Genomic DNA, 18,425 nt, shown 5'->3' with positions numbered 1-18,425 from the left:
GGACTTGCCCATGATCACAGAGGGCCCAATCCAAAGGCCACTGAAGTCATTAACTTCAGTGGGTGTAGGATCACACTCAAAATGAGTCAGTGGAAAAGTTGGGGATTGGTCCCAGGAGTTTAATAGGCTGCAGGACTCAGTGCTTGATCCAAAGCCCATTGAAATGAAGGGAAAGACTCAACTGATTTCAATAGGCTTTGGATCAGTCCCTAAAAGCAGCAAAAAATTACAAGAATTCAGAACCTAGAAGTTCTTTTGGAGACCACTAGGGTTATAAAACAATTTCACATAAATCCCAGTGGACTCTCCATGAGGGTCCCAGAACCTGGGATCCAGACCAAGCCTGAGTGTTTACACAGCAATTTTACAGCCCTGCAGCTCAAGCCAGCTGAGGGTGTTTAATTGCTGTGTAGTCATACCCTTTTCTCTTGAGATGTAACTATAGCTCTTTTCAGCCTTTCTAAGAGCTACATCCACCATGCACAGAGGAGACATTGTAGCCCTAGGAGTAAGCTAGAACAGCATATTTAGTTCAGTTTGATCTACTATAAGTATTGGAAAAATATTGGCCAGATCCTCAGTTGGTGTAAAGCAATGTAGTGATGCTGAAGTCAGTGAAATGATGCCAGTTTGCACCAGTTGAGGATATGGCCCAAATATTTCAGCATTTGTGTAGGGGTTCTGCAGAGCCTCCTCAGGGTTTCCCTGGTTTGTTCTTGAGGGTTAATTGTTTTTATTATTTATCACAAGCTATTAGCTAACTGCTTACAAAAGTGATGCCAATAACTTCCATGAGATTTTACAAAAAAAAATTCAATGTTTTTCTGGCCCTTTTTGCACCTCAGAAATTTAACTTTTCATTAATTTTAGTTTTCCGTTTGAGCTGTTTTTCACATTGAATCATGCAAAATTTCAACTATTTGAATCATTTGATCTTTCTATTAATTACATTCCAAAAATGTTGATGTTTAGCTCAAAAGTTGAACCATTTCTGAATGTGTATGGAGCTCATTTTTGTACTCAAAAATAGTTCTTTTTTTAACAATACAGTATGTCACCAGTTATGCATAAGATCAAACTCTTTTACCAAATATAAAACAAATTGCTAAACTGAAATGTCGTGGTTATTAAATGAGGTTGTGATTATTTTGGGCAGCCACGTGGTTTTCTCATGTTGTCTGTCACACTTGCTCTTATGTATCATCTCAAATTATTATTTTAACCACAGCTATCATATCCCTGCCCCCGTGTCAGAAGCTAGTAATATGGAACAACCCCCTGCCTCAAACATGATTTAAAAAATACACTATTAGGCCCTTACTCACACAAACCCTGTTGGTTTTATAACTAACGCTACTACTGAGTTGGCCCTAGGCATGAGGTGGGTAGGTTTGGGAAGAGTCCAGAGTGCTAGAAGCAATCCTTTTCCCCAGGCCACAGAGAGATAGTGGAACGATCCCAGATCTGGCGACTGATATGCAACTGCAGCTCTGTGTGTGCCATCACAGTCCTAAAGTGTACCATCTTTGCTGGGGATTGAGGGGAGAATACAAGGTTCCATTATCCCTTAGCTCTGTGGGGTACATTTTACTATTAAGTCCTGATCCTGCAATCTGATCCACCCATATAAATCTCTGTAGAGTTTTGTGTGGGCATAAAGTTCTGCCCATGTAGACCTGATGCAGGATCAGGTCTGAAGGATTTTTTTATGGGGGTGGAAGGAGAGGGGGGAGAATGGGGCACAGAGGGAGTTAGGGGAAGGGGATGATAGGCATTACTCCTTTGTGCTGAACATTTCTTAACTATGAAAATTCTAACATTGTAGAGGACAAACTAGTGTTCATTATATCATAGAGAGAATGACCTTTTCTGAGGGAGGAGAGTCACTTTGATGACTTAAATTTTATTTGCTTGTTTGTGACCTAAAATCACAGCTTGAATAAACACAAATTTGTCAGAGTTCAGATCTATGCTTTCCCTGTTGGCTAAAACACTTGTTTTAGGGATTTAGATATATCAAGCTGCTTGTTTGATTTAGGATGTCGATGCAAATAATGGAGCTCAGGTTATGAGCTTCATTATTTTTATCATAAAATTTACTATGCAGTTCATTAATCTACCAGATTTTTATTGTCTGCTTTTCTTAACAATTGCCACTTTCCTAGTAGGAATTTTGATCTTGTGGCTTTCTGGCATTTAAATATACCACAGGGTTATGTAGTGAAACTGCAAGTAACAGGCAATAAATTGTTCAATTTATAAAGATCATTCTAGCCCAGAAATGGGATTCGTACAATTTATTTTCCATTTATATTTTAGTTCTTGCTCTAGTAGTTCAGTCATAATTCTCACTATGAAATCATTTTCTTTCCCCTCTAGATAATTTCTTTAGACCTACAAAGCACGAGAATCAGAGCTAAGGCAACCACAGGAACCTTAGCTAACTGTCCTTCTTTGTGCCTCCAGAGTCAGATCCTCCACTGGTGTAACTCAGCTTGACTCCATTAGATCTGGCCCTCCAACTTTAACACATATGATCTTTTGGCAAGTGAATAGCTTCATATAACAGGCCAAATGCTGCCCTCAGATTCTTGTGTTCAGTTCCCACTGAACCTAATGAGAGTTTTGCGTGTTTATCTGAGGACACAATTTGGCCCTATTTGTCCTGTAATGCCAAGGCAATATGGGACAAATTCATTCCTGGCGTAATTAATTGGCTTCAGCACTTCTGCAGCAGGCATGAACTTGAATCAATTCAACTCAGAGATTTCTTACTGCTAGAGGTCCTTAATGTTGTGGTCTTGTAACAATATTTATCCGAACTATATCTATCTATCTATCTATCTAGCTATCCCCATACACCCCATCTACCTATCTATCTAATATGAAAACAATTATGATTATATATTTTATATATAGATATGCATATATATGTGTGTTATACATTATATAATAAATGTATAATCTCCAATTCATGTTCATTACAACATTCTTTCTAATGTGCATCATAACCACATTTCCTTTTTAAATAAACAGGTAGAACAACCATAAAATACTCACTAAACTACTTATGTTGCCTCCTTTTTCTAAACTGTGTTCTTTGGCTGTAGAGAGATGAATCACCACATCTTCTGTTAGTCTGGGGTTTGCCATCCTCTGTATTGCAGAGGAATTAGTAATGTATCCCTGCTGAGGAGATAAACTACTCCACACATGGAAGAGAATCTAACGTTCATGTGTGTATATCCCATGCTCTGAAATATCACACTGGTGTAGCATACATTTTTTTTATCTCTGAAATGCAGGGACTCTATGCTATATATCATTCTGGATGTGTGCTTGTGTGAATGAACAAATGCTCAGTCAGTGAGCGATGTGGTCTTTGAAATAGATTATTATGAAGGGGAGTGCTTCTTACACGGAGATTAGGCTGTCTTTGAGAACTGCCTTGTGTGGGTTTTTAGCATAGTTTAGAGGAGTTAGTAAATCCTGTGCAACAAGCAATTCCTGTCAGCACTTGTTGAGTATGTAACCATCATTCCTTTCCCTGTGTATTGCTCCTTTAAATGTAAGAAGTATGCATGTGTGCTTGGGAGCAGGGCTGTAAGAAGATTCAGTCTTAAACAATAAGCAAGGCACACTCTGCTTTTTCTCCCAAGGAGGCTTTATATTTGTTGGCAGTTTGTTGTGTTTTCTGTAATCTAAAATAAGTCACCTAGATTGAAAGCCCACACCAGTGATGCTCCATGGGGGGCAAATAAAATCAGAATTGGAGTGGGAGGCCTGTGATTTGCTCTAATGTTCAGAGGCCTGAATCAGTCACCGGCTGGGCTGCTCAGCTCCCTTGACTTCTTCCCATCACCAAACAGCTAACACACTCACCGCAGGCTGATATCCTATAGGACTCACAGAATGCCCCATCCCACCACCCCTCCTTAGTTAAGTTTTCCCTCAGTTCTGTTACCCCTATTCTCTTGAAGCCCTCATGATTCTGTGCTGTACCTCCTGAGCAGCCATAACTCTTCCAACAGGAACCAGATATTCTTCTCCAATCGGTGCATCTCACTGTTATCACCCTTTCTGACCAAGCTTCCCTCTTCCCAAACACGGATGGTTTGTACATATTGTAGACTTCAGATACTGCACTTGGCTTTGCCCAGATCAGAATCTGTCTGTCTCCATTTAACCACAAATTGCTTATTTTTAATTTTTTGTCTACTACATAATAACTGTTGAAACACAATAAGTAGCCAATGCACTCTCCTTTCAGAGACTTTTCTTCACTCCTACCTAAGACTCAGAACCACCTGGCTGTTTTACACGATTCCTTCTAATTCTGTTTTATAAATTAATCCTCTGTTTTGCAAGGGTTAAAAATTTCAAACCTGGGTGCCTAAAGTTAGGGTCCTCCTAAATCCAGATTGAGACTAGCTCCAAAATTGGGAAAGCAGAAAGGTGTCTTGCAGCCATCTTTCCCATCCACCTCAAGTCCTGTGTCAAACACAGCTCAACCAGATGTGAGGACCTGATGCAGCAAAAGAAAGGAATCCAAAGATGGAAGGTTAAACCTGTCACAGCACCATCTCTGGAAGAAAAACAACCTGGCAGAGTGATTAACTGGCACTGATTGTTATACTCGTCTTGCCACAGCAGTGGCATGTTATTGGTTATAAACTACTGCTTACAATAGTTTCTTTCCAAATTCCTTTTAGATGCCAGAGTTCAGCAGTTTATTTGAGATGTTCTTGAACTAAGCTGAGAGTAAGTTCTGCAAAAAATGAATTAATCCATGCTAGGGTGACCAGATCACCCAAGTCAAATATCGGGATGCGGGGGGGGTGGAGGAGGGGAGGAGGGAGTGTGTGATGCGGGGGGAGCGGGGCAAAAAAACAAAAACATACCACCCTTCTTCCACAAGCGCTGGAGGGAAGCCCGGGGGACGCAGGGGAAGCGCGGGGCTGTGGTGAGTGAGAGTCTGGCCTGGCCCCGAGTGCAGGCAGGACTCAGTTGGGTGGTAGGGAGAGTAGGGGGATGGCCCGTGGGGCCAGGCAGCGGCTGTTCTCCCCCCCCGGCCAGCGGGACTCGGGAGCAGCCGCTGCTGCAGCTCCCACTGCCGCGGGGGAGGAAGCGGCCGATGGCGAAGCTCGGCGGCTGCGGCTCTGGCGCCCGGGCCCGAACCCCCCGAGCCGGGGCCTGCTGCGGGGACCCAGCAGCGCGCACGCTGCGTCCAGCCCCTGGCCAGTCGCGTCTGGGCTGCTGCCCAGCTGGTGCTATCCCGCGGTGGCCCCAGAGTGGGGACAGCAGGCCCCAGCCCGCCTGTCCCGCTCAGGTCCTGGAGGGGAACAGGCTCGGGGGGTTCGGGCCCGGACGCCAGAGCCGCAGCCACCGAGCTTGACCATCGGCCACTTCCTCTCCCCGCGGCAGTGGGAGCCGCAGCAGCGGCTGCTCCCGAGTCCCGCTGCCCAGGGGGGGAGAACAGCCGCCGCCTGGCCCCGTGGGCCGCCCCCCTCCTCTCCCTACCGCCCGACTGAGTCCTGCCTGTTCAGGGCCAGGCGGACTCTCACTCACCCCGGCCCTGTGCTTCCCCTGCATCTCTGGGGCCTCCCTCCAGCGCTTGTGGAGGGAGGAGGAATGGTGAGCCTGGGGAAGAGGCAGGGATTCGGGGAGGGAGCCAATGGGGGGAGGAGGGGATGAAGTCGGGGCGGGGGGGCATGAGCACTTCCGGGCTCCGGGCTCTGGAGCATTTCCTTGTTTGTCCAGTGTCCCGACCGCACGTCGGTCGGGATGCGGGACAAACAAGCAAATATCGGGACAGTCCCGATAAAATCGGGACGTCTGGTCACCCTAATCCATGCCCAGTAATTGCTGTTCACATTAAGGCAAATCCATAGTTTCAATTTCTTCTATTTTTTCAATCTGTCCAAAATGCTGCTGCAAAAGTCACTACCTCGCCCACCACTCTTGTTATATATTTATGCATATTATGGTGGTGCCCAATAGCCCTACTGAAGGATCAGGGCTCCTTTATGCTACATGCTTTACAGACAAGTAATGAAGATAACCATCCCTTCCCCAGACAGCTTGCAGACTAGTCATCAGTCAGGATGCAACAGGTGAACGAGACAGGCAAACAAGGTAGGTATGGATTAGAAGGTCATGTAACAATGAAATACATAGACTCCAGCAAGAAAAGTAGAATTTTTAGACCATATTCAGCCCCTTCACTGACTCCTGCCCCTTGCTATCCTGGTCGTACTTAAGCTCCTCATTCTGGCTTTCAAAAGGCTTCACTGCCTGGTCCCTGCCTGCTCTTGTCTCTCCCCACTATCCTCATGGCTCCCCCTGCTCAGATCAAGATGTCCTCTGAATCTACACAGCCTTTCTACCATACTGCCCTAAATGCCTCCCTGGTCCACCATCCCTCCTTTAGGGTCCTTAAACATAGACAGGCATGTGAACTGTAGCCCACACCCCTTCCCTTTGTATTCCACTAATAAGATGTGTACAAGTAACCCACAACTGCGGAAATAAAACAGGTGTTAACTTTGCCATCAGTCACATTGCTTTGTAATTCTCCTCCCACCCCAACCTCCTAGCACCTTGGTTTGTATATTGTCTAGAGAGCAAACTCTGCAGAGTCAGACCTTGTCTCTGAAATCTGTCTGTAAGGCAATTAACATGTTGGAGATATACCAATAATACAGAAGTAATACAGTACTTGTTACTGAGGCATCTTATTTAGAGCTGGAGACTAGGAATCAGCAGACTTGGATTTACGTGAAAGTCAGATAAATAAATAAAGTAAGTTGTTTGGTCATTTACAAAATCTCCAGGCAGGCAGTTGACCACTAGTCATTTTTTGTTCCTGACTCTGCCTTTGGGTCGCTCTATGAATCTTGGCAAGTAAATGAATTTCTCTGTAAATGTAACCATCTTTCAATTGAGGGTAATTATATTTATTCACCTTTATAATGGTGAGATTCTTGATTTAAATCTTTGGGATCCTTGAATGAAAAGTGCTATAACTGAAAGAGGCCCCAATGCTGTAGCTGGCTCCATACAGGCTCAATGTCTGTCTTCAGGAGCTAGTTGTAGCATCTAGGCCCTACTTGTATTTTCTTTTCTTTTCTTTTTTTTTTTCTGGTGTATATTTTGTACACTATTTATTTTATGGTTCACTATTCACTATGGTTCACTGAGATGATGATCTCAGTTCAGATAGCAAAATATATTACCAGACCGCTAAGACTCATTGCTCACATTAACTATTTTTTGGGACTTTCGTTTAGGATATTGCACTGGCTTTTAAAATACTGTTCTTTTAAGTTTATTTTCAGAGATTTTAGTAGTTGGTAAATGGTTTTCAGGATTGATGGATTACTTTGTGATAGCATTATTCACTTATGTTTCTTTTGGTCTATTATTTTGTTGTTCTTATATTTAATCAACTAAATATCTGCACATAAAGTTCACTCAGTAAATTGGTGGTAGAGCTGGAAAGAAATCCCAGAGTCATAACCACAAGGAACACCTCCTTTTCTGCAGCAAATGGCACAAACTATAAATGTATTATTTTTTCTTTAGATTTGACATTTGACTGACCATATAATGATCTTAGTGTACTGATAATAATTAAGTTTTCAATAATCACTCCGTGGCATAAATACAAATGAATTAACTCCACCAACCAGCAGCCTTCAATAATCAAATGGAGGTAACAATTTACCTCAGGCAGCAGATAATAAATTAGAAAAATTCCAGAAAAGCCTCTCATTCCTAGAGCATACTTAGTAACATACCCTCATCCTTCCTCCACAAGCCCTAACTAACAAGAAGTTTTCCTTGCAAAGTATTGGTAGATTATAAGGCCAAAAGGGACAATTATGATCCTCTAGCCTGACCTGAATCACACAAGCCAAAGAACCTCACCCAGTAATTTCTGTTTCAAGCTCATAACTTCTGTCTGAACTACAGCATGTCTTTAAAAAAGACATCCAGTCTTGATTTTAAAGACTTTATAGATATTTCATGTACTCCCATATAAGGGCTATATTCCAAATTTAGAAAAAGTCAAATACTGCAGCCCTGACCCTCAGCTGGGGTAAATGAGTACAGTATCTTTGTTTTCAGTGGAACTATACCTATTGACCCCAAGTGAGAAAACTTTCTACCACAGTGACTTTATATTGGGTGATTACTGAGCAACCTTCAGAACTGTGTGAAAGAATTTCATAGCAACTTTCAGCATGCTGTAACTTTGTTACTATGCCAGTTAGCCTTTTGAGACCTCTCAAATATAATTCAAACTTTACAAATCTAAATTTCTCATCCAAGATGTAGATCATGAACTCAGTAGGTTGGCAATTCTTGCTCACTTGTACAGAGGTCACCAACTTTGCAGTTATGAAGGTATTTCTCCTAGGGGCCTATTGACCTTGCTGGGTTTTCATCTTCTTTTGGAGATAGTGGGTCAGATTTAAATCTGATTTACACCAGTGTATGTCAGTGGGCTACCTCCAGTTACTTACACCACTGTAAATAATATCAGAGCCTGCCTTCTTGAGTAGGCATTGACTGTGATGTTCAGGTGACTGTATACCACATGATCAGTTTCCTGAGACTTCAGGAGGCCAGTGTAGACCTCTGTCCTCCCCATCTTCTTCTTACCTGTTTCTAGTACAAGAGCCCATGAATATTGTTATGTTCACTGCATATACATATAGAAATTAATAAAACCAAATACTCTTGCTGGAAGTTCCATTGTAACACTACTTTATTTCTTAGAATTCAGAACAATAACACACAAGAACCCAAGAACAGAGTTTGTGATATACGGCTAGGTCTACACTACCCACCTGAATCGGCGGGTAGAAATCGACCTCTCGGGGATCGATTTATCGCGTCCCGATGGGACGCGACAATCGATCCCCAAATCGACGCTCTTACTCCACCAGCGGAGGTGGGAGTAAGCGCCGCCGACAGAAAGCCGCAGAAGTCGATTTTGCCGCCGTCCTCACAGCGGGGTAAGTCGGCTGCAATACGTCGAATTCAGCTACGCTATTCACGTAGCTGAATTTGCGTATCTTAAATCGACTGCCCCCTGTAGTGTAGATGTACCCTTAGATGAGAAATTTTTTTGAGACTAATATTTTCCTGTTAATGGAAAGTCAAAGAAGGTTCTCTAATAGGAGGCTGAAAATCTTAAAATCCCAGCTCTGCAATTCAGCAAATCACCAATAACTAAGGATTCTGGGTTTGTTGTGGTGGGAGCCTTGCAGGCATATCTGACATGAATGCATAGAGTCATCCTTCCACACTTCCTGCCCGCTTCATTCTTGCCAGCAGGTAAAGGATGAACTTTTCCAAGAATCTCAATCCCTTGTCTGCTCAGAAGAGCGGAGTAGGCCTGGAAAGACAGCATGATGTGTGTCTTCTAGCCTACAGCTGTATTTGAATGTCAGTTAACATCTCTGACCTCCAGTTTTACCCCCAGGAAAACTGGAATAATAATGCATGCATTTGTAATGCCTAGACCACCCCTGACAAGTGTTTGTTTAATGTGTTCTTAAAAATGTCCAGTGGTGGGGATTCCACAACCTCCTTTGGTAACCTATTCCAGTACTTAACTATCCTTATAGCTAAGAGTTTTTCCCTAATAACTAACCTAAATATCCCTTGCTGCAGATTAAGCTGATTTATTTCTTGTCCTACCTTCAGTGGACATGGAGAACAACTGATCACCATCTTCTTTATAAATAGTCTTCAAATATGTGAAGGACTGTATAAGATCCTCCCTCAGTCTTCTTTTCTCAAGACTAAACATACTCAGGGTTTTTTTCTTAACCTTTCCTCGTAGGTCAGGTTTCCTAAACCTTTTATCATTTTTGCTGTTTTGTTCTGGACTCTCTCCAGCTTGTGCACATTGTTCCTAAGATGTGTCATGCAGAACTGGACACAGTACTCCAGCTGAGGCCTCACCAAGGCTGAGTTGAGTGGGACAATTACCTCCCATGTCTTACATACAAGACTCCTGTTAATACACCCAGAATTATATTAGCCTTTTTCATAACTGGCTCATATTCAATCTCTGATCCACTATAAACCCCAGCTCCTTTTCTCCAGTGCTACGGTCTAGTCAGTTATTTATCCCCATTTTGTATTTGTGCATTTGATTTTTCCTTTCTGAGTGTAGTACTTTGCACTTGTCTTTATTGAATTTCATTTTGTTGACTTCAGACCAAATTTCCAATTTATCCAGGTACCTTTGAATTCTAATCCTGATCCCCAAAGTGATTTCAATTCCTTCTGGCTTGGTGTCATCCATAATTTTTATAAGCATACCGTGCACACCATTATCCAAGTCATTCATGAAAATATTGACTAGTGCTAGGTCTAGGACAGACCCCTGCATGACCTCATTAGATATGTCCTCCCAGTTTGACAGTGAACAGAATGTTAGGAGAAATATTTAATTTACTCATTACAACAATGTGCATCACCTCAGTCTCATTTTGTTGACAATCAAAAAATTGGGGGGGGGAATAAACTAATTTGAAGACACAAAGAATTATTTCTACTTCTGTTTATGAGGCAAGTAAAAGCAAATCTCTCCAATGTATCCCTCCCTACCATGGCTTCCTTTGGCTGTTTTTAAAAGCACAATAGCACTTTGAAATGCGGTTGTTCACTGTAGCTGAAAGAGGGAATGATATAACAATATCTAATATTTTAATTTGACTTTCTAAGCACAGCTGTGCTATAATAGCTCACATCTCACTTGTAGCACACGCCAGACAACCTCTTTTTGTGAGGAGCAGCCTAGTTATTTCAGCCTCAGTCTCTCTGCCCAGTAAACCCCATCTGAGACGTAAAACACTTTGTGATGCTTATCAATATTTCAAACATGCTGTGCAATAGCTAAGTATTATGGGCAGCATACCAAATATGGCAAGAATGTGTTGACTATCCCATTTTCCTTCCTGATTGCTCTTCCTCTGGGGATACAGTTTGACTCATGCCTTGTATATGCTGGTAATTACCCAACTGCAGCCATTAGTGTAGTTTTACTTTGTGCAAACACCTAATGCAGATAAGGAAATTTTCAATGGTGGCGCTTAGCCCTGCTTGAAATAAAAGAGAACTCCCCCTCTACCCAAGGAGTTTGCGCTGGGGCAGCCATACTAATGGTTGAAATCAGGGGCAATTCCCGTTGTAGACAGTGCCTGGGACACATTAAAATGGAGCTATCAGAATCCACAGGTGTTCTCATCTCTATTACACCATAGACTGAAGAACTGGCGCTTGCCCTGACTTTTAGATTTTCCCCCAACTGTGTATTTTTCTCCAAAGGAAGATAATAATAATACCTAGTCCTTATGTAGTGCTTTTCATCAGTAGATCTCAAAGCACTCTGTAAAGGAGGTCAGTATAATTATCCTCATATTATGGATGGGCAAAGAGAGGCACAGATGCTTTTCTATACTTCGTAATAATTAAATTTTAGATCTCTAAGTATCTTTACTTTTCTCCCTCCAAAAAAAAAATTGACTCAAGAGGTCACTCCTCATCCCAGATAAAGGAGAAGCAACAGTTTTAAGAGCTCCAGATATTTTTTATAGTGTCATTGATCACTGAATATTTAGCAATGAAAATCTGGTAGCAGTTAAGCATACTGTTTCCTTTCCCAAAGGCAATGGAATATGTTTAGAATAGAACAGAGGGACATTTCAAAATATTTTCTATAAAAATATCCTCCTCTTCACTCTTGCTGCCACTTCTTACTGCTTGCTTTGCCTGCAGGTAAGCGGTAGCAGTCAGATGGAGACATTATTTTGATATGAGTAGCAATCATTTTATTTTAATTAATAAGTATTCACCTGTTCAGATGGACAGAAATCTTTTTCAGGGCTAGAAAGAATTGAAAATTAACATCCACTGGTCTTCAGCTAATCTCAGTATCTTTTTTTGTATTTTATCTTTTCCAATTAAATTAGCTGATTATGACATTGCTGAGTCTGTGGCAAATCTCAGTAATAATGAGTTAATGCTCATGGAATTTCAGTAGAGAAGGAGCTTGTTGTTATGCTGAATTCCTGGCTTCTCAGTGGCCAACTTCAGGATTGCAAATAGGCAACTTCTTGCAGGGAGATTTTTACCAGGGCATAGGAGATAACATTACTAAATATATTTCTGGTGTTGTTTGTGCGTGCACGTGTGTGTGTTCATGTGCATGTGCATAATATGTGCATAAAAATAACAAACATTTCCTCCTGTGTGTATACATATATACACATCTGTGTATGTGCATGTATACACACACACACACATATGTATATGTATACACACAGCAAAAAAATTTTATTTACATAGATATTATATGTGCATGTGCACATGGGCACACACACACACTTGTCTGCTGCAAACAATCAGCTAAGATTATGACAAATTAACTTTCATTATATCTGACTATTACCTAAAACCAAGCAAAGAAAGTGGTCAGGGGAGCTTTGTGCAAAGGAAGGACTGCTCCAAAATCCAAATCTGGGTACCCCTCTCCTCTACCCCAGGTTTCTCTGTCCTCCCAAGCCTTCTTCACTGCTTCTCAACATTCAGCTTTTTATTCTCCTTCTTCCTATTTTCCCCTCACCTTAAACTCTTCCACTCACCTGTGCTACTCCCAACGACTTTAGTTCCATCACCTCCATACTAATTAGTTATATTCTCTATCCAGCCTGACTGGGCAGCAGTTACCCTCCCTCAGCCATGTTCCCTTTCCCCTCCCCTGCTAGCCTTAAAGGAGGAGTGCAAAGTAATACTGAGTCCTCCATTGGGGGACTTTCAGCTGCAGGATGATGAAGTAGGTTTAGAATTTCCCCAAATGTAGTTCTACATTCCCTATGCTGCAGCAGTGGAATTACTGTTGATTCCTCATGACTAGTCAGCAATAACATCCTCTCTGCAATAGTACTGTATGAGGCAATATGATCTAGAGCTAGAGCAGTGGTTCGCAAACTTTTTTTCCGCGGACTACTTGAAAATTGCTGAGGGTCTCGGCGGACCACTTAATGATCTTTCCAAATGTTGTTTGTACCATTAGCTAACTATTGTAAAGCGCTTTATAAAAAAAACGTAATAATAAACTTGTTGTGTTCTACAAATAAAAGCACATGACTCATATTTTAATATCAATAGTCTTACTTTTCTAATGGGATGTATGTGCCCTCTCTCTCACACCGTGGCAGCCCCTAAGCTGGGGCTGGGAAGGAGGGGGTATCTCCCCCACCACAGCAGCCCCTGAGCTGAGGCTGGGAAGGAGGGGCATCTCTCCCCAGCAGCTGCAGCCCTGGAGCTGGGGAAAGTCACCTCTTTTTCTGGCTGCCGCAGCCCTGCATGTCCCAAATTCCCCCCACCCTCTCTTCTCACCCCACTCCCCCTCCTACCTACCTCATATTCCCCCCAAGGCCACCACCTCACCTTACATGTGCACCTTCTCCAGGGTCCAGGCACCTAATTAGTGGAACCACGCCTGCGTGGCTCCACTAATTAGGTGGGTGGCCTTTTATTTTTCGTGTGCAGCCTCCCAGGCATGCACCTTAGAGGGAACTAACCGCGGACCACCTGAATGGAGCTCCACAGTTTGAGAACCTCTGATCTAGAGGCCTGGTCGTGGAATTGGGAGTCAGGAGCTCCTCACTTCTGATCCCAGCTCTGCTGTTTGGCCTTGGAGAAACAAACAGATTCCCCCATCTATAAAATGTGGGTAATAATAAGGAACCTATTGTACCTCCCTGGCGGGGGTGCTCTGAGGACTAGAGAGTCTGTCAATGCTATTTTTATAAAGCACTTGTGCAGCCACAAAGCATTGTGAAATCACAGCACTATTGGAATGTCAAATGGTTCAAGTTATGATACACAGAATGAATATGCATTGCTAGAATAAGTGTTTGCAAGTATTTTGTCAATGTTTACAAATCCAGATTATATTTTAATTATCGTAGGAGTGTAGTTTGGTTTGTTAGCTATGTTGTTTCTTCCCCCACAGCACAATCTACTGTGTGGGTTTTGATATATTTATTTAGATGATTACTTAAAATCACAGCCTTAGTGTTTCCACCTATGTTAAGATCAGTTACTCTGGACTAGATCGTCTGAGGTTGCAAGTGCTCTCCATTCCCATTGAAATCAGTGCCTCATGTTCATGGTGCCACAACATCTGAGTCATTACCAGGAGCTTAGCTGTTCTGTTTTGAACATGTATGAGAAGCTGTCCAAAAAAATGCTAAATATAGCAAAAAGCTACACGATATTTTAGCTGAGAACACACTCACACACAAGTTTGGAATGTCTGAAACTGTGAATAATGTAAAAGTTCATGCTGTATTAATTGATGAAAATATCATTCATACATTATCATTCAGGAATCAATATGCAAAGCCAAAAGCAAAATTGCTTTGTGGGATGTTAGATGAAAGAAACACCTTAATGACTTTTGAAAGGCTTTGTCTAGTCTCATAAGCTGGAATGCACGCTGTCCCCGATCATTGAGAAAAGAGCTTCAAGTTTAGGTTCCCGAAATCAAAGCTGACAGTACAATTTATAATTCTGCCTTCCTTCTGAAACGGGATTGAGACTTTGAAGCTGCAGACTGTTCCAGGGTGGTACAACTGAGACTGAGCAGCAATAAGAAATGATTGCCCTGTGATAAATATGAACTACAGGGAACCTCATATGAATGAATGTTTGTCTCTTGCATTTTGGAGAGTGTTCATCATGTTCATTGTGTAGCATTTCGTACTGGCGATCCTCGAGATCCATGTCAAATCCCCAGTTGTGAGTTTCTATGCTCCATTTCATTTCTGTCTGACATATTCCAGATTAATCCTTTTTTTGCCCTGTGAAATGATGGGTAGGTCTTATGTGCTTTAAGTGTATCAGTCACTTAACATGAACAGCATACAGAACTCATTGTAGCAGTGGGAGTTTATGAGGCTGAGACCTTGGCTTTAATATCCAATGTCCTGTTGCCTTCCATTCACTTGCAAATCTGGCATTTAGGGCATTGAAAGAAGGTTGCAGGGGCAAGGAGCACTCACCTTTTGAGCACCTCCTGATGCCTGCGGTACTGCAGGCCTTTTCCCACTCCTAACACCCCCCGTAGGTTGTCGACCTCACTTGAAGGATCTTCAGGGCCTTGGATTTCCAGAAGGGTCAGACAATCAAAATTAACCTCTCTCAGGGACCAAAGAGCCCCTTCACTCTGGCTTCCCAGCAAGCCTTGTCCCCTTCTCAGGGTTTACACCATTTCACTGGTGGTTGACGGGGGGAACCCAGGCCGGTCCTCTACTCTAGGTTCCAACCCAGGAACCCTATAAACAGCATTCACGTGTCTCTCACTTCATTTTGTTGCTGCTACTTCTCTGGGCCTCTTCCCACCTGGCCTCTTTATTTTCACCCCTTACCTCAGGGTTAAAGTTCTCGGTCCTCTCTATCTCAGCTTAAGAAAATACAGCCAGAACCAAACTCTGGTTATTTTTGAGTTCTTGTGGCTACAGAGGAGCACCCTTCCTTGCCCCTGTGGTAGCAGTTTGGTTCTTGGCTGGGAAGGCCCCACAGCTCCTTTTATCTTAGCCTGCTGGACTCTGGTTGGCTGCATCCATGAGGCCTCCCTAGGCAGGCCCATCTTTGCTGCTCCTTTCCTGGGGCTGGGTGTAGTAGGACTGGTGAGACCTGACTTTGAATACTGTGTGTAGTTTTGGTCTCCCGTGTTTAAGAAAGAAGAATTCAGACTGGAACGGGTGCAGAGAAGGGCCACTAGAATGATCAGAGGAATGCAGAACCTGTCTTATAAAAGGAAACTTAAGACTCTTGGCTCGTTTAGCCTAATCAAAAGAAGGGTGAGGGGAGATATGATTGCTCTGTATAAATACATCAGAGGATAACTACCAGGGAGGGAGAAGAGTTATTTAAATTAAGGGCCAGTGCTGGCACAAGAACAAAGGGCTATAAATTGGCTATCAACAAGTTTAGGCTTGAAATTAGAGGAAGGTTTCTAATGATCAAAGGAGTGAAGTTCTGGAACAGTCTTCCAAGGGGAGCAGTGGGGACAAAAAAACCCAACTGGTTTCAAGACTGATCTTGATATGTTTATGGAGGAGATGGTATGAGGAAGTAGCCTACAATGGCATGCGGCCAACCTGAGACTCCTAGTAGCAAATATCTCCAATGGCCGGAAATTGTAACTCAGAGCCCTTCCTATCTAGAGTCCTATAGTGAATTCTTTCCCAGATGGTGGTGGGTCTTGCTGACATGGTTAGGGCCTAACTGATCACCATAGTTGGGGTCGAGAAGGAATTTTCACCCAAGTCAGAGTGGCAGAGACCCTGGGGGATTCTCACTTTCCTCTGCAGCATGGGGCATGGGTCAATTGCTGGGTTGAAAAAGAGTAAATGGTGGATACTCTTTAACTTGAACCCTTTAAGTCATGATTTGAGGACTTCAATAACTCAGCTAGAGGTTACAGGCATACTACTGGAGTGGGTGGGGGAGGTACTGTGGCCTCTGATGTGCAGGAAGTCAGACAAGGTGATCTCAATGGTCCTTTTCGGCCTTAAGGTATATGAGTCTGAGATATTTGTTCCTCATGCCTGATATCAGATATGAAATCCAAAACAATGGAGTAATACTTCATCTTGTTTACACTGTTAATAAATGCACCTGTTACCTTTTGAAATAAGCCCTACAATACAAAATGATTTCATTTTGAAGTTAAATTATGGTATCTGTCTTCTTTAGCAAAGAACTGTCTTACATGTTCCTTCATCACAGTGTCAAATTTAGCCATTAACTCGACTTGGCCTAAGAAGTTTCCATTTCCATACCAGTTACATTTTTCCACGGCTCCACAAAATGCTAGGTTCCATTCAGCTAAGTGAAGAATAACGGCCACAGTTCTTTCAAATACACCTCACAAATGTTGTCTCTCAATTTCGAGCAATGATTATGACGTCTGGTCAATTGCAGATTCAATTTTCAGTCGTAGTGCCAATTCTCTCCACTTCACCATATTTCCAATGTGAAGAACATGGGTTTTCTCATGAATTTTGAGAGGATTACCACCATAAATGAGACTATGTTTACCAATGCCAAATACTTTGCAATAAAAAAAAAATGCATCCACTTTACTTGACTACATGAGCCAGTGCAGTTGTATATTTTCTCCATTTTTTTATTTTCTTCCATCGTGGCTTGGAAAACTTTTACCTTTAATTTGCAACGGTCCATGTTTCATTGTGGTTATTCTTGTTTTGTCATCTATGAACTTGGACCATGTTGGGGGGGGATCACTGATGTTAAAAGGGATACTGGAATTAGTGGCACGTCTTCCGAGTTGTGGCCACTCTCTCCCACTGGTTGCGATATAGCGTTGTAAGTGTCAGATGTTTTTTGCTCCTTATTTTCTTTGTGTACTTCTAGGCTTTTTTCTTGATTGGTTTCCTGGACTGATTCTACATTCAAAGAAGTGTCAGGAGTCAAAAACCTCTCAAGTGCATCTTTATGTCTCTTAATCTGCTTCTTTTTCTCTTTTTTCCTTTTTTGCTGCACCTGATGAAAATTTTCTAAAACTTCCTGACATCTTGAGGGACAGGGCCCAGCTGTGCAAATGTTTAGTGCTAGAGGGCAAAAATGGGAGTGAGGTGATGCACATCCAGCCCCTCCCCCCACCCTTTTTTTACTCTTTCTCATTATAATACAATATCAAGAGGACATTCAACTAAATTAAAAGGCCAGAAACTCTGTCACAGAAGAGTGAGGGAAATAGAAACTGATTAGATTTCCGCCACACTCTCATACCCCTATTCTTACCTGATGTTACAGGGCTGGCTCTCTTCTCCTGTTTCCTTTTGGATTTGGCTTGTAGGCCTGCTCACCTTAAATCACCAAAAGCAGTTATCTTTTGTGGACAGAGCCTAGGGTGACCAGACAGCAAGTGTGAAAAAATCCGGACAGAGGGTGGGGGGTAATAGGAGCCTATATAAGAAAAAGCCCCAAATATTGGGACTGTCCCGATAAAATCGGGATATCCTGTCACCCTAACAGAGCCTCTCCAGCAGTTCTTGAGTGGCATGGCCTAGAAATTATTTGAAAGGTCCTGCAGTGATGGCCCTTTAACACTCAGGGGCTGGGACCTCAGGGTGCAGTAACCTAATCTAAAATCCCAGACAGCAAATTAGCTGGCTATTACTATTTGAACTGACAAAATTACATCCTAATAAGGGCTTGTCTGCACGTGAAAGTTAATTTGTATTAAGGTAGAATGTGAATTTAAAGCAAAATAGTTATTTAGAATAACTCCATGTGTGGACACTCTTATTCTGGAATAATTCCATGTGGAGAAAAATCCTTAGTAACCTGGAAGCATTTCTCAG

This window comes from Malaclemys terrapin, chromosome 3 (assembly GCF_027887155.1).
Source record: "Malaclemys terrapin pileata isolate rMalTer1 chromosome 3, rMalTer1.hap1, whole genome shotgun sequence".
Taxonomy (NCBI): Eukaryota; Metazoa; Chordata; order Testudines; family Emydidae; genus Malaclemys; species Malaclemys terrapin.
The sequence above is the reverse complement of the archived record's forward strand: the minus strand, read 5'-3'. Positions refer to the sequence as shown.